This window comes from Balaenoptera physalus, assembly GCF_965194825.1.
Source record: "Balaenoptera physalus genome assembly, chromosome: 11".
In the NCBI taxonomy this organism is placed as follows: Eukaryota; Metazoa; Chordata; class Mammalia; order Artiodactyla; family Balaenopteridae; genus Balaenoptera; species Balaenoptera physalus.
In genome coordinates this window covers 92,778,059-92,802,558 of record NC_138896.1, presented here as the reverse complement: position 1 = coordinate 92,802,558, position 24,500 = coordinate 92,778,059, and the positions used below count along the sequence as shown (strand labels likewise).

The 24,500-nt window shown below is 49.2% G+C and overlaps 1 long non-coding RNA gene across 1 annotated transcript in view; it reads left to right on the top strand.

Moving 5' to 3' along the window:
- Positions 1-21,313, top strand: part of LOC309637591 — a 49,997-nt gene extending 28,684 nt beyond the window's left edge. Inside the window, exon 3 of the long non-coding RNA XR_014250687.1 lies at positions 20,587-21,313. This is a non-coding gene — a long non-coding RNA (uncharacterized lncRNA). The remainder of the gene's footprint in view (positions 1-20,586) is intronic.
- The last annotated feature ends 3,187 nt before the right edge of the window (positions 21,314-24,500 follow it).

The window sequence follows — 24,500 nt, the reverse complement described above, 5'->3', positions numbered from 1 at the left end:
GCCAATAATTAAGCAACCTATTCCAGTATGTGTTCAGAAGAACCTGACTGCAGAGTAGATAATGGATTGGAGTGGGACAAGGTGGGAGGCCAGTTGGGACGTTGTTGGCAGAAATATTGATGCGAGACGATGGGGGCCAGAGCCGCAGTAGGAGGCGGTGGGGATGGCAAGGAGCAGGTGGGTATTTCCAAGGACTGAATGGAGGTGGGGATGAGAGAGAGGCTGGGTCAAGGCTTGGTCTCCGGTTTAGGCAAGTAGGGGGATGGTGGTACCAGACCCTCAGCCAGGGAAACCTAGGGAAGGAGTAGGCTTGGGGTGCGGCTGTGAGGAGTTTATTTTTTGGTCATGTTGAGTCTGAGATGCCAAGGGGATATCCGAGTGGAGGTTCCAGGAGGTGCTTAGATTCATGAAACCGAAGCTCAGCAGAGTGGTCTGGGCTGTGCGTCTGGACGAGGGACCGACAGAGAGATGGAAACTGAAGCCACAGGTGTGTGCGTGCTCACGGGGGGAGGATGAGCCCGATGGGGCCAGAGCCATGGAGAAGGCGGGCAGGTTTCAGGAGGGGGGCAGGCAACTGTACCCAATAGTCAGAGACATCAGGGAAGAAGAGGAGCGACATTGTCCAGTGGATTGAACAAAAGAAGTCATTGGCAACTTTCAGAAGGACAAGCTTCCCTGAGAGATATAGGAAGAAGCCAGATGGCAGAGAGTTGAGGGGTAAAGAGAAGGTGAGAGAGTGATGAATGGATGAATGAATGATTAGATGGATGGATGAATGAATGATTGAATAGCGTCCCAGGAAAGTCTTTACATGCCTCCTTGCAGGTGTGGTAATTCTGGAGACACCAGAATGTACTTGCCAAGTAAACTTGCCAAAGAGCCCAGTTAGGAGGAATCTTTTCTGCCCAGCTCTCCCTGTCCCAGAAAAGTACCAATGTGTGCGCTGTCCTCAGCATGCCTCCCTAGCAACCAGCATTTGTATTTAAATTCTTGGGGGAGGGATGCTGTCATCTTGTGGCTATCAACACAGCTCTGTGGTCACATCTGTTGTTTTTGTCTGTGCAATGGCCATTCATCATAATCTGGCTAATAGCATCCCAGTTTGAGTGGGACTGATCCCTTATCCCTGGTTCCAGGGGTGGCACATGTCCCAAGCCTGGCCAATAAGACTCAGGCCTGAGATTTTTGGGAAACTGTTAGGAAAGAGAAGCATTCTTTAGGCAGGAGTGGCCGCCGCATGGAAGCAGCCAGCCAGCACAGGGGAAAACAGATCCAGAGACAGAAAGAGAAAAACAGTCTTGATGACAATTCTTGAACACCTGGATCCAGCCATGCCTGAAGCTACTTAATCCCTGGATTTTTCAGTCACATAAGCCAATAAATTCCCCATTTTTGCCTGTCAGAAAGGGCTGTGTCAGTTCTAGTGATGAATGAGTGGTCCCAACAGCAGCAAACTGCCAAGACATAGGGTCCTAGGGGTGGGGTTGGCAGGGGAAGTTTACTCGTTTTCCTCTCAGGCATTTCACTGGACACCTCACTCACCAAGTTGCTTCTGCCTTAGGAATTTCCCCCTCCTTTTTGTAGTCATCCCATTCGTTGTTTCCATTTGTATTCCTACCTTTTTGTAAACCTGTCCTTGCTCAAAAACGTTACCTGAGATGCACAATGCTGTGCTGGAGGCCCCCTCTCACCCCCAGAGGCAATGTATGTGCTTATGATTTTTAACAGCAAAGGCTCCCAGAACCCAAGATGGGAGTTGGCGCATTGCAGGGACTCGTTCAGTGTGCCGTGTCTGTGCCTCCAGTGACTTGCCGACAACCAGCGCCAGATTCCAGTTCCCCACCCTCTGGCCCCGCCTCCCCATGTGTACAGCACCCCTCCAACACTGTAAAGTCTTGTTCATTTGTTCGGAACATGAATTAATCATGCCAGGGAGACTCCCAGCCGCTGGACCACATTTTGCTGTGTTAGCAACAAACGTCCCTTCATCCTGTCGACACAACCAGAGGGGAAAACAGAGGTCCAGAAGCCGCCAAGGTGATGTGAGGACCTGTGGGTCACCCACGGCAGAGGAAAGGAGGGACACATGCCCTATTCCTTCCACCTCCCGCCCTCCACACACACACACCGCTTCAGCCCCGATCTTGGTTTCCTTCCTTTTGCTTCAGAGCACGCCTCCTACCTCAAGGCTTCAATTGCACGGATCCTACTTTCCATCCAGCTTCCGGCGTGTCACTGGCAGGGACCCAGAGCAAGACATCTCCTGGGTATGGTGGGGCTCTCGGGTTTCCGTGATGGGCTTGCCAGAATCGTCCTGCTTTATCTCCTGTCCCTCTTCATTTAGGCTTGGGTGGGTTCCTCCTCCTCCCTCCTCCTTTCCTCCTCTCCCTCCCTTCTGACTTTCCCTCCCTCCTTCCTGTCTCCCTCTCCCTCCTCCCTTTCCTTCCCTTCCTCTCTCCCTCCTCTTGTCTTCTGCCCTCGTCTCTACCTCCCTTTCTCCCCTTCATCTTCCCTCCCTCCCTCCCTTTATTTACCCTTTCCACCTGTCTTTCCTTCACTCTTCCCTTTCTTGTTTCTCTTTCCTTTTCCTCCACTCCCCCCTCCCCCTGCAGGACTTCCACCCTGTGGTTCCAAAGAAATGAGAATGAAGGGAATAATACTGAAAAGCAGCCAGGCTCAGCCAATAAATCCTCTAATGCTTGTAATAGTTTCATTTTCTTCATGTTCATCCTAGTTAAAGAGTTTAATCAACATCTTCGAAAAACTTGTGATTTACTCCATGGAGCCTTAATAAGAGGCAAGGAAAGTCCCTCCCTCCCTCCCTTCCTTCCTTCCATTTATTCAATAAATGTTCTTTGAGGGTCTGTTCTGGGCCAGGCTCTGGGCTAAGTGCTAGACACAGTGAATAGAAACGTGGACATGATCCCTGCTCTGATGACCTTACAGTCTAGTGGGAGAGACAGATTTCCACCACAGATCATACATGAATGTATTCTCATGACCTCAATGAAAGCTCTGAATTTCCGTGAGGATCTAAACAGACGAACTGACCCTGTGCGGACGTGGAGGCTTCCTTGAGGGGCCGATGTGAAGGACGGGTTTTCTAAATGCGAGAGAAGAGGCATGAGCACTCTGAGCAGAGGGAACAGAGTGTGCAAAGGTCCCGGGTTGGGAGGAAGCGAGGCGCTTCCACAGAACGGTGTGGCTGGACAGAGAGTGGGAAAAACAAGGCAGAGGCTGGCAGAGGCCAGATGTTCAGGGCTCGTACCCGAGGTAAGACTTTGAGCCTTCACTCCGAAAACAAGGGGATGCCACTGAAGAGTTTCCCTGGGGGCCAGGAGGCAGGGTGGCGGATGGGTGTGATCCGTTTGGCTGTTGGTGCCGTCAAGGGCGGGGTGGGAAGTGGGTCCTTTGGGGAGCCTTGCTAGCCTCAGCTGAACTGCCTGGACGGGGAAGGAGCAGATTGGGTTGGATACAGCATTGGTCCGAGGGGCTGGATTGGTAACTGTTGTGGCTTCCTGAAAGGGAGGTATCCTGCCTGCAGACCTCCTGTGTGGGTCAGAGGATCCTACGAGTAAGGAAGGTGGAAGGATCGTCACTGACTATGGATAAAAAAGCTTCAGACCTGAAGTCAGACAGATCCGGCTTTGCTGTTTATCAGCTGTGAGATCCCAGGCAGGTTTGCAGCTTCTCTGAGCCTGTTTCCTTATTTGTAACACGAGGATACTAATAGTAATAAATGTGTTGTTTTTGTCTGCCTATCATCCCCTTTCCGATTAGGAAATGACCACTGCATGTGGTTCTGGTGGGACGGGGGATCCCTCAGCCCCACTTACCTTCCGGGCACGTAATCCAGGCCCCTTGGGCCCCGCCTCCCTGTCCCCAGCGGTTGGTCTCAGGGACCCAAGCAGGGTCAATCAGAGTACCTCCATGGAATCTGATATGGGGCTGTTGGAGGAAAGGGTCTTTCTTGCTTTTAGATTACGAGCTATAAGACCATAGACTTGACCTACTGGTGTCCAATTTTCTCGGGAAAAAAATGAGGGAGATGAGTGGGATAGGGAGAGGAGGAAGAAAGAGAGGAGTGGGAAAGAGAGAGAGAGAGAGAAAAAACTTTGAGATCCTGGATGCAACAGTTCCTGAAGCCCAAAGCACCCCTTGCACTTAGTTAGTGAGCCCATCAGTGCCCATTCAGGCTTAAGTCAATTTGAGTTGGGTTTTGTCACTCATAATGGATGGGTTCTGACCAATGAACCACATCATTGGGTTATTGTGAGGGTTAATTTAGGTAAAGAACCAAAAGCAAGTGTGAAGTGCTCACCTTGCAGAGTGCTCAGTAATCACCATCGAGGCTTACTGTTTGGGTCACAATTCACAGCTGTAGAATACATAACTAGCTGTATGAATACATAACAGGCTGTTTCTCACCTCCTGTGTGTAGTCTCCTATTACCCCACAAAGTGTTATATACCACCTTCACGATCCGGTAGTGACTCAAGCTCCCCTTCCCTCCCTCCCCATCTCCCTCCAAAACTTGTGACTCCTGTGTCCCCTGGGGCTCTCTTGAAGTGACGGTGACAGAAACAGAATGCAGTGACCTGAAGGATGTAACTGTGTTTAGATCTAATTTAAGAAGACCAGCTCCCTCCTACTCCATAGCAACTGATTCCCCATTACCTTTTTTACAGAGTGTATTAGTTATCTACTGCTGTATAACAAGTGAGCCCCAAACTTAGTAGCTTAAAACAACCAGAGATTTATTATCACCTGGCTTCTGTGGGTCAGGGATGCCGCAACAGCTTTCCTGGGTAGTTCTAGCTCAAGGTCTCTGAAGAGGCTGAAGGCAAGACATCAGCCAGAGAGCTACTTTCAGCTGAAGGCTTGACGGGGGCGGGAGGATCCACATCCAAGATGGCACACTCATATGGCTGTTGGAAGGAGACTTTAGGTCCTGGCCACATAGACCTCTCCACAGAGCTGCTGGAGTGTCCTCAGGCTATGACAGCTGGCTTTCCTCCGAGTGAGTGATCCAAGAGAGAGGCAGATGGAAGCTGCAGTATCTTTTATGGCCTAGTCTTGGAAGTCACAAGCATCATTTCTGCAATATTCTTCTGACTACACAGTTCAGCCCTATTCAGCGTGGGAGGGGGCTACACGAGGATGTGACTACCAGGAGTCAGGGGCCATTGGGAGCCATCTGAGAGGTTGGCTGCCACGCTTGTGAGGGGAGCGGTGGTATTCTTAACTTTCATTCAAGTTTCTTCTTGGTCTGATGGGACTTCTCTTCACCAAGGATGCTCAGGATAACATGGCATCTTTGAGGCACCAAAAAACACCCCTTCCAACAACTTGTGCTTGAAAGAGCTTTTTTTTCAGAGCTTGCAAAGAGCTCCTTAAATAAACTAGTGAAATGACTAAACTAATTTGCTGGTCTGTAATTTCCTGGCATGTCTGGAGATTTCCTAATAAACAGTAGCTTCAGGCTGGCAACCTGCCAGCATTACAGCCCTCTCCTGAGTGACAAACAAGGGATGTGTAAAGCGTCTCAGAGGGTTGGGGAGGTTGGTACATCACAGGGGAAAGTGCTGGACCCAGAGGCTGGATGTTTGGCTTTGAGAGCCGGCCCTGCCTCTTACCTACCTTCATATTCCGAAGGTATAAAAGTGGTGATAACCCTGGTCCTCCCTGACTCACAGGGCTATATTACTTGTGTGAATGAGCTGATGTAGCATTTCCAAGAGGCGGGTCCATGGGACGCTAGCAGCATGGGCTGTTAACCCCAAAAGGCGTTCTGTGTGGAGTGAGCGTGGGTTCCCATGTTAAGCAAATTCCAGCCATTTCCCACCTTCCTTGATGGCAGGCACTGCCAGCTTCGTGGGCTTGCTGCCAGGGCAGCCATGCAGGGCCCCGAGCTCAGAAGGGCCCTGTTGTTGCTGTCTTGAAAATCTTAATACTTTAAAAAAAAATTTGTATTGGAGTACAGTTGATTTACAATGTCGTGTTAGTTTCAAGTGTACAGCAAAGTGAATCAGTTATACATAGACATATATCCACTCTTTTTTTTTTTTAGATTCTTTTCCCATATAGGTCATTCATTACAGAGTATTGAGTAGAGTTCCCTGTGCTCTACAGCAGGCTCTTGTTAGTTATCTATTTTATGTGTAGTAGTGTGGATATGTCAGTCCCAATCTCCCAATCTATCCCTCCCCACCCTGCCTCTCCCCTGGTAACAAGTTCGTTCTCCACGTCCGTGACTCCATTTCTGTGCTGCAAACAAGTTCATTTATACCCTTTTTTTTTTTTTTAATCTTGGAAGTTGTGTTTTATAAGTGACAATTGATGGGACAATACAGCTTTTGCCGGGCAATGGGTGTCTCGACTCCCAGGAGCCCCCTTCTCACTGTATCCTAAAGGTGGGCTCTTGACTGCCTGTTTCTCTTTCCTGCTGCCCACTGGCTCCCCCTGCCCTGCCCAGAGACACGTCACCAGGGCACCCAGATCACGGAGCTCAGGATGGAGACTGGTTCACATTGGAGGGGTGGACTGGTGTGCTGTCACCCTCTGCCACCTGCATGCATGCTTGGGCCTGGGTGCTTGTGAGGGGGAGGGCTGGGGTCCAGTGCCCGTCCCACGGTGTCGCAGGGCAAGGCAGCAGCTCCCCCGACGCTCGGCTGGCAGTGCCACGGCACGCTGGGCAGGCAGTTTGGTGGGGGCCTCTCGCCTCCCTCTGACCCAGGTACCAAGGAGGCTGTAATCCCTTGGGGATCACCCATTTGCTGTGAGTCGGGGCACCTATGGGAAGAGAAGGTGAATTCCCGCCCTCTGCCCCCACCCGCCAGGGCTGTGCATTCTCCCTTTGCTTGGGGTCCCACCTGTGGGACTTGTCAGATCCTGTAACATAAAGGGCACCACGCCCTAGTGGGTCAGGGCGCAGACTGGGGAGCCGCACTGTCTGGGTTTGGGTCGCGTCTCACCGGTGTTGTCACCTTGGCCCATTTACCTACCCTTTCTGCCTCTGTTTCCTCATCTCTAAAATAATGATCATGTAGTTACGACCTCACAGGTTGTCGTGTGGATTCAATGAGGTAGTACATGCCGAGCACCTAGACTAGTGCCCCCCGTGCATTGGGTATTTAATATTTGTTTCCCCCAAAGGACTTCGGCACTCCTGGGGCAGGGGCGTCACCTGTACTGTCCATTGCTGCGGTCCTGGTACCCAGCGCCATGCCCAGAACAGACGCGATGGATGGACACTGGTCGAAGGAAAGAATCTCCAAGAGGGGCTTTCCACGGAACCCTCACCCTATCTTCTTTTTTCTAGAGACTCTTACACAATCAGCATTCCACAGAGCGCACATTTAGGAAACACCAGGCTCACCTCCGTGAAGTGATGCACCCACAGGTGCAGGGGGCAGTTACACACACAGCTCTCTGCAGGGTCCTTTCCCCTCCTCTCGGTCCTTTGAGACACAGTGTCTCATCCATCCGTCTCCTTTAGGGTCGTCTGACGCTGGGGATGGAGCACACGGACACCCCAGAGACTCTTGCCCGCCTCCCGTCTGGGCCCATCTCTCCCTGCCCCCCGATAACTCACTCCTCCTCCCCAGCCTTCCCCGTCCTTAATTGGGCCAATCTGTCCCCCTGACACCACGCTCTGCTTTGTTTTCTCCGCAAAGCCCTCTCTTGGCACTTGACGGATTCTCAACTGTCGCGAGCACATTTTTCAATTTGTGCTCTTCCAGTGATTTCCCAGCCAGGTTTCAGCTTTTTAAACGCTACTTAGTTTTATAATTTCCCAATGATTTTCCTCGCCTGCCATGATTCCTCTCCATCGCCACTCCCCAGCTTCCTTCCTGGGGCGCCAAAGCCGTGCAGGTGACCCTCTAAGGAAGCCTGACTTATTCAGCCACGGGGACCATCACTGTCCTAACTCGGGCTCCTCCGAAAGCTGGTCCTGGGAGAAGGGCACGGAGACAGTAGTTGATTTGGAAAGTGATCCAGGAAGCAGGAGTGAGGGAGGGTGAGAGAGGGAAGGGAGAAGGGCCCAGAACGGCCACCTTATCTTCTGGGTACCCACTGGGTGACCCGCAGGGAACTCTAGGAACGGACTGGACCTTTGTGTTGTCCCACTGGAGGGTGGGGAGACTGAACATTTAGCGACCGGCTGCCACCCCCATTGTTGGAGGGGTGTCCCTGGGAAAACGAACTTCCCTGCCTTTCTATCTGAGCCTGTGCAACCAAGCGGCCCTTCCTGGCTCTGGAGGAAACCTGAGTAGTGCTAGAGGTGGAGTTTGGGAAACATCTGTGGAAATTTCCATCAGAGCTCGTGTGACTTGTGCACACAGACGTTCACTCCGGCCAGTTACACATCCACGACGCCCGGGAGTTGGGACTTTCTCTTGGGCTGTGAACTCTTTCATTTCTTTGTCTTCTTTTTAAGCCTCTAATTATAAAGGCATTTTGCTGCCTTTGGGACAGGCTTTAGGTGGTTGGTGCCCCAACCAGAGGGACCTTGGGTCTGCAGTAAGAAAGAACATTCAGCCAGGCAGTTCTTGTCCCTTAATGACACTTGGCTGGAGCCCATAGGGTCCTGTTCACGTTGGATGTAGAAAGGTCCAGTTTAAAAGCCTAGCCTCGGGCTTCCCTGGTGGCGCAATGGTTAAGAATCCGCCTGCCAGTGCAGGGAACACGGGTTCGAGCCCTGGCCGGGGAAGATTCCACATGCCGCGGAGCAACTAAGCCCGTGCGCCACAACTACTGAGCCTGCGCTCTAGAGCCCGCGGGCCACAACTACTGAGCCCACGCGCTGCAACTACTGAAGTCCGCGTGCCTAGAGCCCGTGCTCCGCAAAGAGAAGCCATCGCAACAAGAAGCCCGCGCACCGTAACAGAGTAGCCCCCGCTCGCGCGCACGCGCAGCAACGAAGACCCAATGCAGCCAAAAATTAATTAATTAATTAAAAAAAAAATCCTAGCCTCATCACCTCCCTCTGTCCTGCTCAGGTTTGACTTGGCCTGAGGGGTTGCAGTGAGGAGGAAGCTGGGTCCACTCTAAGGATCCCTCCGCCTGCTCCCCCTCCCTCCTCCCCTCCTCTCTCCTCTGGGCTGCAGAAGACAACGTGAAGGATGTTCCCTGGAGTTTACAATGGGGCCAGGTGCTGAGACAGGGAGAGGGGTCTGGAGAAAGGGAAGGCTCCTGTTCTTACTCAGCAGGAACTGCAGGAGTCCCCTCTCAGCCAACACCAGCTGTCTGCGTGCTCCCTCTGCGCGATGAGCTCCAAATGGGTCCGTTCGTGACTTTTGTGAAGCGCGTCTGGGTGCGCGTGGGCAGAGTGGGATGTGGGGAACGTCCCCTCAATGCACAGATCTCCGATGTAGGAGAACCACCACTGCTTGACCTCTCCTGACTCCCCCTCAGCAGAATCCCCCCAGCCGCCGGCTCCTGGGGTCTTCTTGCCTGGGGCCACCTTCCTGGTTGAGGCTGAAGCCTATGGGGTCCTCTCTGCCTGAGGCAGACTCCCTGCCCCATCCCTTTTAGTGGTGGGAGGGTTGACTATCCCTCTCTCTCCCTCACTGTCTCCAACTCTCTCCTGACCCTTCTAGAATCGGCCTGAAATTCCTGTTGCTCACGAGGGTCCAACCAGGAAAAGAGACGCCCGGCTCCCCGTGCAAGCCCCCTTAGTCTCTAAGCTCCTCTCCCAGAACATTCCTTCCTTGACTCAGAGAAGGAGACTCACCTCTCTCCCCCGGAAGTCACAGCCCTGCTCAGATCCCCATGTTTGTTTGTGCAGGTTGGAGGGAAGGAAGGAAGGAAGGAATGGTGGTTGGACCAGTTTGGGTATCGCTTCGTCTGCCTGAATGTACTCTGGCTGCTTTGTGGCTCCCTTAGGAAAGAGGTTCTCACCTTGGGTGGGAGCATTGCTTTTTGTATTCACCAATCTCTAAGTGAAAGTTGGCATTTCTTCCTGTTCAAAATGTAGACATCAAATCCCACAGTATTAGTCGTGCCTGTGACTTTGTCATCCATCAGAATCAGAGATATTTTCATATCACACGACAGTTGTCACAGGTATCTGAAAATGACATTTTATGCTCATCTCCATTTAAAGATTACGGTTGTAATTAGATCCGCTGCTAGATCTTGTTTTTTAATGTGTTAATAAAGTAGCACCAGTATTACTATATCATAAATTTGTTTAATATTTTGAGAGCCACATAACTGGTTTTCTCTGTAGTTCCATGTATTTTATTTTGTGCATTTGAAAGCATTATTCTAAAAAGAGGTCCATCACTTCACTGGATGCCAACACGGGAAAGGTCAGAACCTTGCTCTGGAACATGTGGGTTCTTTGTGTCTTAGGTCTAGTTTGGGGGCTTGGAATGCTAGGACTGGCATATCCCTCTAGATCATTTTCTACTCTGGCTTTCTTTTTAATTAGGATCCTGTTGTCCTCATTCGGGGCCAATAGGAGCTGACATGTGTTAAGCGTTTCCTCTGTACAAGCATAGTGCAAAGCACTTTACATACACTGGCTCATTTAATTCTCATTTTTTATGGAGGCACAGAGAGGTTAAGTGACTTGCCCAAGGTCACACAGCTAGTAACTGGGGGAGCTGGGATTTGAACCTCAGTAGTCTGACTCCAGAGCACACATTCTTAAACCTGTTGATTGCAAACCAGGTAAGAGATGGCTAGTTTTCCAAAAAGCCCATGTTTCTGGCTTTTAATGGTGTGGGCCCAGCTAGTACACTCTTAGTCACTGCGGTGTACAGCTCAATACTCTTTTGAGCTCCCCAACTGAGAAACAAACATTGAACCACAGCGCCCTCTGGCTTACGTAGCAATCTGATCCCTCAATCTAGAGTCAAGTTGGCCCAAAGAAATTTAAGACGAACCTTTATTAGGCACCCACTCTGTGGCAAACCCTGTGTCAGGCCCTGGGGATACGAGTAGAATAGGTATAGCTTGCACCCTCCAGGAATTACTGTCAGTTCAAGAAAGACACACCCAGAAGCTGTGTTGGCTTAAGGAGAGCCAAGCTCTAGTGAAGGGTGTGGACACAGAGACCCGTGGATGCTGTGGGGTAAGAGATTGTCACAAGATCAGGAAAAGCCCTCCTGCACCTCCCTTGAGGCGTCCTACCCTGATGCCACCTTGGGCTCCCTTGCCTGGCCCAAGTGCCAAGATTGCCTTTGGTCCTTCCTCCCACTGAAACGTGTGTTATCTTCCTTCCTCTTCCCGCTGTAGGCTCCCAGATGGCTGCCTAGCTAATCTCAGAGCCTCATTCAAAGTCAAGGGTTAATGACTCCTGAATTTTAACAAGAGTTTTCAGTGCTGTAAACCAGGGATCACCAGCATGAGCAGCAGAGGGTCAGGCTGATAACGTCAGTGAACTAAGCAGGCCTGTATTTGCGTGTTAGACATGCAGGAATATTCTTCACTCCCACAAAGATACCCTCACCTATATTTTTTCTAAACCACATTGTCTTCTGGAACTATTGTTCCCTTTTCCTTTCACTTTTAATAGAGATCAAATACAGATAAATATTTCTCTACCAGGAGAAAAACGACTGTGCAGCATGGTGATAAATGCTAATAGTCACATGGAAAACTAAGGGGACTGGTGACTTGGGCTGCCGCAGAAACAGACTCTGAGAGTACGATTTGATGCAATTAGTTTATTTGGAAGGTGATCCTGGGAAATATTGGGAGGGAACTAGAAACCAGGACAGGGAAAGGAAGGCAGCCTGTCAGTAAAGGATGCCTTGTGGAGTGACCTGCCACTGTGGGCAGCTGGGACTTGAACTCTGCAAGCAAGTGTAGAAGCTGCCCTTCAGCTAGCCCATCTGAGGACTAGGCAGCTGGGGTATTTATACATCAACTTCCATCAGTTGTTGGTTAGGGGTTGTTGGCAGGTGGTAGAGCTTTAATTCTCTGGTCCGTCTGGCTGAGTAGGCTCCAGGGGGGCCAGAGAAAGCCCTCAGGCAAAGGAACACAGGTTCTGGGGATTGGAAGTCAGGCCATTGGACCCCAAGCTAGTAAGACCCGAGGGTGCAACAGGCATTGACCGTGGTGAACTGAAGCATGCTTGCAGCTGAATTATGCCAGGAAAGAATGTGGTCCCAGGGTTGCTAGACCTTCTGATTTCCCAAGAAAAGCTGGACATTTAGATTTTTATGTGAAATTTCTCAATTTGTAAATGTTGACAACAAACCTAAAATTTTATTTTATTTTTATTTATTTTGTTTAGTATAATTGCTTTACAATGTTGTCTTAGTTTCTGCTGTACAGTGAAGTGAATCAGCTATATGTATACCCATATCCCCTCCCTCTTGGACCTCCCTCCCTCCCCCACTCCTATCAAACCTAAAATTTTTTAAATATACTGTAGAAGCTAACCAGAGCATGTCTGTGGGCTGTATCCGGTTTACAAGCAGCCAGATTATGAAGTCGGATCCATCCTAATGGCTGATCTTGGCTCCAGACCATTTTTGCTCAAGGCAAGTTCCAAAGATGAGTTCTCACAAGGATAGGTATTAGTTAGGGGGTAGGTTGAATTGGCGTAATATAGAGACACTATAGTACAGTGTTGGTGACCAGATAGAAGTGTGTTTCTTTTTTATGTGAAGTCTGGAGGTAGGTGGATGGTCCAGGACGGCTCTCCTGCCTGAGGTTGTCCAGGGACCCAGGTTCCTTCTACCTTGTTGCTCAGAGTGTTGCCTTTATCCATGTGGTCAGGGCTGGCTCACTAGTTCCTTGTCCACCTTCCAGTTAATAGCAAAGGGGAAAGAGAAGTTCAGTCAGTTCCAGTAATTGGTAATTGCACCATTCACTTCCTCTCACATCCCACTGGTGAGAACTTAGTCACATGGTCACTTAGTCACATGGTGACTAAGTCTAGCTACAAGGGATGCTGCGGAATGTAGTCTCTCTCTCTCGTTGGCTGTATGTTCAGCTTAAACTTGGTGTGTGTGTGAAAATTATATTTTTATAGAATTAGGGAAGGGCTGATATTAGGGGACAGTGAGAAGCCTTTGCCACAGTAAAGGAAGGGTCTAGAAAAAAGGATGGGATTCAAACCTGAGGCAGGACCGACCTGAGAAAGATTCTTTCTTCTCACAAGAATGAAGAAAGCCTGGCTTTCCTCTCTTTGTTTTGCACTGTTCAGTCATGAAAACTTAATAGGAGAAAGCTTTCAAAAACCTTAACAGAAGATTTGCCCAAACCCAAACCTCGAAAAAGTCAGTTATAACGAGAAAGAAGTAAACACAATAAACACCCACGAGACACAAGGTATTTTCACATATGTGGTCTCATATAATCTTCACAATTATCCTATGAAGTAGGTATTATTATTCCCCCATTTCTCAAAAGAAGAACTGAGGATAAGACAAACAGGTTGACATTCAAGCTCTGTAACTCGGGTCAGGGCATGGGCACTGGCCAATCAGAGCTGCCATACAGGTTTGTCCCATCAGAGAAGTGAAGGGCCTCGGCCAGGATTTGAAATGAGGCCCATGTGACTGCAAAGCTTCCATGCTTTTCACTGCAATCTGATTTCCTTATGCCAGCTGCTTCTGCAGAGACAGCGACACCAAATCTACTGGGTTGTTGAGACGGTAAACAGACCATGATGGATGAATCTCCTCTCCTCATATGAATGCCTTATTGTTGTTATTCTTCATGCCCTGACAGAGTATTTACAGCCTCTCCTGTGGCTCTGCTTCTATCTGGTGGAGTAAGGAAGGTCAGAACTCCCAGACCTAGCGGAAAGTTACAGCTGGGATTTGAGTCAATGACGACTTGAAGACTCAGCAAGTGGCCCTTGGCATTGCTGTTAACCTGGTCAAGGCCATGAACGCTCCTGTCATTAATTGGCTTGTTCTGTGATATACTGTGGTCCCAGAAATACCCATATGGGTGTACCCCATATATAAGCCTACTCTATGAAAACTGAGACTCGAAAAGATAAATGGGACATAATTATTTAACCACAAGAGACTTTGTTTTGCAGACTGGCATTTCGGTATAGCTCGTCTCAAAATAACCCTGGAAATTTGATTCTGGAAGAAAGGGAGGGATAGATACAAAGATGTGTGGGTTCCCTCCCGGTCCATTTGGGAATGTTCTGGAATAGATTAGATTTCAAGAACTCTGTAATGATGTGTCAGAGAGAACTTGTGAAATCTGAATTGGGTTGGGGTGGTTTGTGGTGGATCCATTTGGGGTGCCTGCCAAGCCCTGTCTCTCCTCTGAGAATCTAGTCACCCACAACCCCACTGGAAGAAAGAGGGGGTCTAAGCAGCCATGCCTATGCCAAGACACCCGCACACCCCACCCCTTACCACTAACTGGATCAAAGGTAAGCTCCTGACCCAGGTATCAATCCATGAGCCAACCAGCCTCTGCCTTTCAGACAGGGCCTGGCTACCTTGATTTCCTGTTGTTGGGTGTCCATGGGATTGCCTGCTGCATCCTTAGAATAAGCATGGTCAAAGCTCCCACTCAGTGGGGATTCCAAACTGGTCCCAGCTTATCCAGCGTGGTCAGGAGTGAGATCTTCTACCGTCTGCTCTCAATGGGTCCAGTGGTCTCCATGGGCCCTTCTGTCCTGGGAGGCTTTTGTCCTGGCCATTGGATGGGGGAAGGGTGTTATCCATGGGACACATCACTGCAAACTGGATGACTGATGGGGTTTGGTGGGCCTTGCCAGATAAGAGAGTAGCCTTGATGTCAACTCAAGGAACTCGCAGCTCCTTGGTGCAACACTGGGGGAGGCTGTGATCTTTATCCTCCCACTGTGATGCCCTGAGTGTAAGCTGTCTTTGCTTTGTTTCCCCGTGGAGTAACCTCACTTCTTGCTGAGTTACACTGGGGCTGGAGATGCGGAACGAAGTCCTCTGGATGCAGCAGAGAAATTTGATGAGTATGAAAGGGCTGGGTGAACCCACTGTTAATGCCTCACATGTTACCCCTCCCCGCTAGCTTGGGTGAATTTCTATTCCTTGCAACCAAACGTGTCATGCAACATACCGACACAATAATCTGCCCCTCGCCTGTCCCTCCCTTCCCTTCTGAATTTCTACAGGAAGTAGAAACCCTATCTGGCTACCCAGGAGTCTTGGAAACATCATATCCAGATTTACTGCATTGCCCAATCAAAATCCATCAGGCCTTGAAGTTTAGCAACTGTCCCTGTATATTCAAAGGTCTTTATAGAAACAACAAACTTGCATTCCAATATCATGGGAGTTTCTTGTAAAGGAAGTTGGCCATCCCCTTGACCTCTTTACCTGATCCCTTCCTCCTTTTTAATCCCATCTGGATGAACTGTGCCAGTTCTTTCTCCTTCCGTTAATCGTATGCATCGAGCGGGCTTTGTCGGTACTTTCTATATGCCAGTCACTGTGCTAAATGATTTACAGATACCATGCTGTTTAACTGTCACAACCCCAGTGCGGTAGCTCCTAACGATTATCCCCATTTTATGGATGGGGAAATTGAGAGGCTAAGTTACCCATCTGACTCCATTGCCCTGGAGTTTTACCACCCTGCTTTACTATCCCTCCTGCTTCCCTGGAGTGATAGTAAAATTTCCTCCTGTAGTTTTCAGTGGCTGCAGGGGAGAAGGCCCAGGTGTCCTGCCTGGCGGCAAGGCCCCCGGAACTTGGCTTTTCTCCTTCCGCCTTCCCTGCCAGCCCAGCTGCCAACTTGGAACATAGCCCTTTCCAAGAAAGCCCAGGAGAGAAGCCAAATGTTGACTCACCTGCCAGACACAGGGATGCTGCAGCCAAGACGCCTCCGGGCCCGTGCGGGAGGACTGGCAGGCAGGCCCCTTGTGAGGCCCGGAGGCCTGGCTCCCTGGGGCAGCTTCAAGGGGCCGGGCCTCCTTCCCTGAGCGCTTCAGGTTCCAGAGGCTAAAGAGATCCAGATGGGCTTGTCCCCTGCCCCTCCCGCTCCATCCTTCAGCCCTGAAGTCTCTGAAGGACACTGTCTCCGCCGCACTTCCCCTTGGGTGGCAGGCAGGATTCTAAGAAAGCCCCCAGGATTCTCTGCCCCTGCCTGCTCCCCAGGGTGCACTCCCTGTGCACTCCTCGAGGCTGAGAATGCGACGGATTTTACTCCCATGAGTAGGTTATGTTACAAGATACCCTTGACCTTAAGAAAAGGAGATGATCCACCTGGGCCTGATCTAATCACAAGCACCCTTTAAAGGCAGAGTTTTCTCTGGCTGGTGGCAAGTGAGAGGTGCAAAGCGGGAGGATTTGACCCAGCCTTTGTGGCTTGAAGATGAAGGAAGCCCCATGGCAAGGAATGTGAGCAGCTTCTAGAAGCTCAGAGTGGCCCTCAGCTGGCAGCCAGCAAGGAAACAGGGACCTCAGGCCTACAACTGCATGGAATTGAATCCCCCCAGTGAGGAAATGACCTTGGAATTCAATTCTTCCTTAGAGCCTCAGACAAGAAGCCAGCCCAGCAAGCACCTGGACCTCAGCTTTCTGGTGCCCTGAGCAGACAACCCGCTAGGCTTGCGACCTACAGAGCTGGGCTCGCGGGTGTTGCTTCAGGCTGCTTAGCTTGTGGAAGTTTGTTACGTGGCAGTTGAAAACGACTACACCTTGGATACCTAATGCATCTTTTTTTTTTTTTTTTCCTTTTGGCCGTGCTGCGCGGCACGAGGGATCTTAGTCCTCAGACCAGGGATGGAACCCGCGCCCCCTGCAGTGGAAGCACAGAGTCTTAACCACTGGACCGCCAGGGAAGTCCCCTAATAGCATCTTAACCCTAACGTGTTCAGCTGTTCCCTCAAACCTACTCCTCGAAGTCTACCCCATCTGGTTCATTACAACTCGCTTCTTCTTGGCTCGGGTCCAAAATCTTAAAGTCAGCCTTGACTCCTGTCTTTCTTGTAGACCCTACATTGGATCCCTCAGCACATTCTTTCCACTCTCCCTTCTTAATGTATCCAGGTTTTGACCACGTCTCACCACCCGCATTGCCCTGTCCCCCCTCCTTTCCTGAGCTCCCTGACAGCTCTGTAGTTTATTACAGGGGAGCTGGGGTCCTTGTACCTCCCAGACAGGAGCGGGAGGATGCTCCCGGGCTGTGATTGGCTGCCCTCTTCTTTGGCTTCCGTGTGGACCTGTCGGGGCGGCTGATAAATCCAGATACAGACACAAAGCCGAGGATGGCAGAAGAGGGGCATCCGCACGGAGACCTAACAGGGAGCAGACAGCATTCAGACTCTGGCCACCCTTGGCCTTGGGGTCTCTCCGAGCCGGCTGCCCTGCACGGCTGCACGTAGGACACAGCTGTCTCCTGAGAGGAGTTCCCAAGCCTGCTTCAGGACTGCTTCCGCTCAGAAGTCACGCTGTGGAATACTTTTCGGAGATGGGGGTTTTATTTATTGTTCAAAGTTTTGAGCCAACAGCGAAAGCTTATGGTTGATGATGACTGGGGAATTCCCCGGAGGCCCAGAAGAACTCGCTGGCAACCAGGCTCCTGGTTGAGATTTAGAGCTTTCAAGTCGGCCAACGTGTGAGTCCAGCTCATCCTTCCTAACTGGGTTTCCTGGGGCCACCGTTACCTCAGTGAAGATGAAATGAGATCAGTTTTCTTTCTGGTCAGACATTTAGCACAGTACCTGGCATCCAGTAAGTTCTCATTGCACGGCGGCGGTTATGCTGTTGTCTGTAATTTACTTCTGAAGCTAAAGCATAGATAATATGCTGCGTGTGCCTACGTGTGTGTGTGTGCGCGCGCGCGTGCACGTGTGTGTGCTTTCATCCACACTGTAGGGGCAGTTATCTAACATTTGAAAGATCACAGCCCCACACTCCAGAGGAAGTTGCCCTAAGTGCTTCAATTATCTGGCTTAGCTCGGCGCCCACGGGTGTGTTAATTAGCAAAATGGATTTCTAAAATGGTTTTTCATTGATGAAAATAATGGTGTTTGAGAAAGGTAGATGGCTAGACATATTTCATGATGCACCAGCCTTGTCTGAACTCTGTAAATGAATTGAGCAAGACCAGTTGCTCGTTCTCTTGGAAAGGCCCTGAGCTCTGAAGTCCAATCAGTCCTGAGTCTAGATATTAAAGGGTTGATTTTATCACCTACCTGACTGGGTTAGCTAAATACTGCACTGACGGTATTGTCACATCCACCTCAGATGAACTTTACTGAAAGAGGCTGTCCAAGTATCTTAAAGGGCAGATCGCTGAGGGGTCCCCAGACTCACGGGACGGGCTGAGTGGCTGTGGATATGCCTGCTCGCTAATAACTGTTTCCTTGCTGGTGGAATTCAGGCTGAGATGGGCTCTCTCTGTATCATACCATCCGGTTTGGAGGTAGGGGAGGAAACCTGTAGCCTTCATAGCTTTCTGACTTTGGGGGGATGGGGAAGCTATCATCAAACACCTTATAATTTGAATAGTCAAATTGCTTAGGACAGTTTGCAACAATTGCTTTCAAATAAGTAAGAGAATTACAGTGGAATCAAGGAATAACTGGCTTCCTCTAGCTTAGGAAAGACGTGTTATGACAGGAAGTCAGAAAATTGTGAGAATAACACTCTGTATAGCATGTCCTGGGGTGGAGTTCTAGTGCTATTTTTTTAGACGCAGGTCAAACTTAGAAGGAGTGGGTGTGTGTGTGGTGTGTGTGTGGTGTGTGTGTGGTATGTGTGTGTAGATGAACAGAGGAGCAGGTAGAAGGTAAGAGGTGAGGAAGGTGAGTGGGGAATTCTGGTACCGTTTTTCTCCCAGGAAAAGAAAGGAAATGTCATGGAACTTTCCAGAAGTGACATGGCTGAGTGGGATGAGCTAGAGATTGGGCCTCAGATCAGGATTTGAATGCGGCCTCTCTTTCTTTCTAAGTGATCTTGGGCAAATTTCTTAGTCTCTCTGAATCTGCTTCATCATCTACAAAATGGATATAAGAATACTTTCCTCCGAGTTGTAATTAAGGCAAAGGGACTTGAAACCACTTAGCAAAACGTCAGGCACAGAGTGGGCCTTCGGTAAAGAGTTGCCTCCCTGAAGATTTACAGGGTATCGGGGGCTGTGCCAACGGTATCCAGGTTACAGCCACCAACAGGCATATAGGTTTCCCAGAGTTTACAACCCAGCAGTGAGGATGAACTTCACAAAGTCATCTCGTGAGAATCCCCCAGCGTGACTGTTAAAAATACAGGTGATGATAGTGCTGTCCAGGCCTCCTGAGCCAGAGGATCAGTGGGTGGGGCTGGGAACCCATTTTTAAGAAACTCCCCAGGTAATTCTGATGGGCTGCCAGGTTGGGGAACCGCTGAATTAAACACTCCAATTCTCTAGGGTAGCTTCCAGTTTGGCAAAGCTTCCATCTCCCTTCAAAGGCTCCCTGGCTGAGAGTCTGACCCGAGTGCATCCATATTTGTGGGAGGCACCGCCCACTTCACAGCCTGAACCACTCCACGGCAATGGAGGCGGGAGAGTTACCCGTTGTTTTGCTTGTTTTGTGGACAGTACTCATATATCATCATCAGAAACATCAAAGACTTGGCTGAGCATGGAATTGACAGGCTATAACTTGAGCTATGCAGCCTTCGGTGTCTAAACCCTGTTAACCTGAGGAAGGCCCTGCTTTTCAGATCAGTACCTAAAAACAATGAAAATCTGGTCTGGATGTTGCTACTGTCTGCATGTGACTTTGGGATCATTTTTCCTACTCTCTCACCTCCTTAAAATCATGTGCTGTGCTTTTATTTAATTATTTTTTGCTAAAAAATAATTCATATTCACCGTTGAAAATGAAGGAAATATAGCATTGACACAGAAACCAGACTAAAAAAATACTGGGGATCCAGCCCCCGCAAGATAACTGCCATGAATATCTTTGGTAGATTTCCTTCTAGTCTTTTTTCGATGTACATGAATACAGGGGTTTTTTTCTCCACAAAAATCAAGATAGCACTGTTCGTGCTATTTTTGGCCTGCTCTTTTCATTTCAGAATGCATTTTAAAGTAAAAAGTTAACGATAATTCTTTTATGCCATTAAATAATCTACAACAGTGGTTTTCACACTGGGTCCAACAAAAACCTCAAGGTTCTTAGGAAGTACCTAGTGGTTACCTGAGGTAGGGGAAGAGAATGGGGGGCTGGCGGGGGAGGCCCCAGCACCCTGTTTCAGTCACAGCAGCGCCACTTGCACCTGGTGGTAACTGGAGGAGCCAGGTAGGGATTCCATCACAAAAAGATTCGGAGGCTTAAAAAAAATAAAAAACTCTTGCTCTAAGTCATTATAAAAAAATTTTTTTAACCCTAGTTTCTTTCCTTCTTTTAAAAAAATTTAAATGGAAATGACCCTTTAAAAATTATAAAACACATATCTGCTACTAGTTTTTAAAAAACCCAAGTTTTTATTGTGTATTAAAAAAAATAGACAAATGCTATATGTTTTTCGTAAAAAATCAAATACAGATTTGGCGAAAAACCCATCCTCATTCACTCCCACCCCCAAACACCCAAGGAGCCCAGCACTACCCCACTGCCCTACTTTAGAGAGCTCTGTTCCCAAAGGATACCCAGTTAAGATGCATGTCTCATTCCAGACTCTTCTCTGCATATGGATTGCCTTGGATTGAGGACCACAGAAGCCAAGCCTGAGACTAGGATTTGAGCACAAGTGATTGATTTGAGGGGTAAGGTGATCAACTCTTCTGTTTTGTCTGGGGCTGGGAGGTTTCCCAATGATGTCACCCTGTAAAGGGGGGGATGCCAGGAAGCACTGATAGAGGGGTGAGGCCATGACATAGGAAGGAAGGGCAGCTGACAAGGAACAGGTTAGCCCTGGGGACAGCTGGGACTCCGGAAGGTTTGGGACTTCTGGGCAGTGCTGTAGAACGCCCCTCAGATTGACCCCGCTTGCAGAGCTTTTATCTACCAACACGGGTCCCTCACTGGTGGATACTGAGGGTACCGCCTCTTTGACTCCAGGCCTGACCACCTCCTGCAGCCCAGTAAAAGCCCAGGGCAGAGAGACAGCAGCAGGAAGGCCGCGGAGCAGGGGCAGAGCACCAGGGCATCGGCTATGGGAATAGTGCTGTACACACATTTTCTAAAAGTAAAAATAGGATCAGTCCATTCTTGCTTTACCGGCACCTTGATTTATGTAAGGTGTCGAAAGGAAAGCCATTAGAAGGCTGCACCTCTAATACTGCAGGCACTTCAAGGAATCAGGGTTGGAACTGCCCTTCCGTTAAAGATATCACAAGGCTTGTCATGTAAATGACCAGCAGTAGAACCAGATAAAATAATAAATAAATAAATCATAAATCAAAATACCTCAGCTGAGTTCTCTGCTGGATTCAGCTCAAAACTGCTGCTGCTGAACCATTGGAAGAAAGTAACAAGGAACAAGGCGATTCCAATTTTTCCAGCGCTGAGGTCCGCCCAGCTCCCGCAGGCGCTCGTGCTAATCCCCGGTACCGGCAGCTGCTGCACCAGCCCTTGCTGGCCCTTCTGATGCGGCGGGAATGCCCCGGTGCACATCATGAGGTGTGTGCAGCCGCACGCAGCGTGTGCCTTCTCCCTCCGCGCTCGGCAGCTTTTTGACTGCTCTTTCTAAACAACGGAGCAAGGAATAAGTTCCTTCTCTCACCGTGTCTCCATGGTTATTTGACACGTGGTTGTCTTTTGGAGTTCTTGGCACCGCCAGCAGTGGGTTTGGCTATGACATTTCTGTCTGTGGAGGAAACAGAGGGATGGAATTATTCTGCCGGAGAGCCTCACGCTGTTTCCTAAAACAATTTGCGAGGGGCAACCCCACTCCTGATGGATCATATTGGATGTTGCTAAAAATTTGAACATTGGTTGGCTTTTTGATGATAAAAAATCATTGTTGGTTTTTTTTTAAGTTGTGATACCGGTAATGTGTTTTTTAAAAAAAGCGTTCCAAATCTTTAGAAGCGCACGCTGATATTTACAAATGGAATATGATCTGAGATATGCTTCAAAATACATGGGTAGGGATGGGTAAAGCCTGACTGGCCGTGAGTGGAGGATGGTGTACGCATGGGTGTTCTAAGTCCTGTTCCATCGACTTTTGTATACGTTTGAAATTGTCCGCAGTGCCAAAATTTTTGTTTAAAAAAAAAAAAAAAAAAAGGATGGCAGCTAAGAACCAAATCTGCTTTTCTTTATTTTCAAAGGTCATGATAAGGCTCCAAAGAATGGATGTGGCTGCAGGATAAACTGAGTTGTTGCAGGAAAGTTCGATGCCAGAGAATTCTAACCTGGAGAGAGGGATGCTGGAGGCAGGGAGGGGTGTGTGTGTCGGGGGAAGGGCATTGCAGGGCAGCTCATAGGGTTTCAGCCAGAACTGTCCACCTCTGACTGGGCAGGGTGGAATTTTGAAATACCACACCCAAACCCCAAACTCTCCAATTTGGGGGAAGCCAGATAATTTACCTATATTGCCTAGGGAAAGAAGGGGATACTACAGAACGCAGGGAATAATTTCCCAAGCTACTGTCCAAGCATTAAAAAAAAAAGACTTGATTAGCAAGAGTCATCGTTTTCCTCCCTCCCACCCCCAAATAAGGACAGTTAACTTCAGTTAAGCATTTATGATGTGCCAGGCACTGTTCCCAAGTATTCTAGAAGTATTCTTTCTTTTTTTTTTTTTTTTTCACTTGGAAATCACATTTTCTTTCTCTTTTTAAAAATCCTGTATCAATCCTGTGAGACCATTGGTTTTACAGAAAAGGAAACTGAGGCACAAGCCAGTTAAGTAACTTTCCCAGAGTCACAAAACTAATCTGACTCCAGAGCCTGGGTACCTAGCCATTCTATGGACAGATGAGGGGAGAGCCCAGGGTTCCCATGCCCAGCTTAGCGTGGGATCAATTGGCTGATGATGGTCAATCGGGGGTTTAGGTAGAAAGGGTCTGAGAAAGTCTCAGGGTGACAGGTGAAACACGAATAGGGTATGGAAGCCTCAAGGAGACTGTGCCCACCTCTGCCTCTCACACCTTGGCACTCCTGAGGGCCCCAGAGCTTGGACTCAGCCTGGGGGAGAGTCAGAGAAATTCCTACATGAGAGTCATTTTGTTTCTGTCACTTCCAGGATCAGGGACCTGACAAAGAAATTAACTTTGGATGTCAAGAAAATGGAGAAATATTCCTCCACGGTTGAGCTTGCAGCCTGTAATTCTACATGCATTGCAGTGTGGTCCGGTTCTGGCTATTGTGATTAAATGAGGCATTCTGAAGAAATCAGGGTCCCAGTTAAAATATTCGATTTTTAAGTCACAGTACCCTGGGTTTGAACCCTAACCCTATCATTTAGTTGTTATGTGGCCTCAGTGTGAGCCTCAATTTCTCATCAGCAAAACAGGCATAAGAATACTAACCATACGAACCATAGTAATCGTACTAACAGCACCCACCATGCGGGGTGTGTAAGGATGCGGTGAGCAAAACATGCAAATGCCCTGGGCAGTGCCTGGCACAGGCTCGCTCCTCAGTCCATTGTAACCTAGTTTTTCAAATGTCTCCATTCATTGGCGAGATAAATAAGAAATGGCTTTATTGTTTCTATTAATTGTCCCCAATCCAGCCATGTGACATTTTCCATCAGGAAACGCATCCTTAGAAGTCCAGCTGGATTCTAGAATGTACCAGTTCCCTTACTAAAACCATCAGTTTTGCTTCTTTACGCTGTATCCTGTTCATTTTGAAACTTCAACCTGGTTTTGGATTGAAAGCCCTTTTCCTGCTCTTGCCCTGGGTCAGGCCTGAACTATGATTCTAAGGGTCTGGAGGGGGAAGGAAGATGTTCCCTCATACCCTTTGCTCTCCCACCCCTCCTTGCCTTGGCTCTTGGCGGGGGAGGGGCAGCAGGAAGGAGAGGAGGCACCGCCAGGCCTCCTGCCTTTACTGATGAGTTCACAGACTTCTCTCCCATTGGCCAGCGCTGTTGTTGCCCCAGGATTCTGTAGGCTGCCTGCTGTTGGCCTTACAATGGGCTTGTCTACCAGCACCTCACTGAGTGCTGTGGCTTCCTTCCTGGATCTGGCCACAGCTGACTCTGCCATCATCCTCTGCGTGTAGGGTCCTTGCTCACCTGCCTTCTGTGGCCAACTTTAGGGCCTCTGGGCACATATGAAATCCAGCTCCTGTACCTCTCAAGAACTAGGGACTTAGAGTGGCGTGCTCTGGCCCCTCTCTTACTTTTTGGACTCCACCAGGCCATCCTACCCCAATTCTATCACCCCCTTTCTGGCCACAAAAAGAAATGTCAGCAGGGCTTCCAATCAGCAGATGGAATTCCACTGTGTTATGCCTGCAGGTGCCCCCAGTCACAAGGGTGTAGTCCCTCTGGACCTCCCTTTCCTGGCCTTGGATGTGGGAACACACTTCCTCACCAAGGGAGCAAAAGAAAAGAAAAGGGCCTCTCTTGAAAAATGCTGCACTGCCACTAAAGGTGACTTCCTCTCTCCACAGTGGTGATGGTGGTGACAGT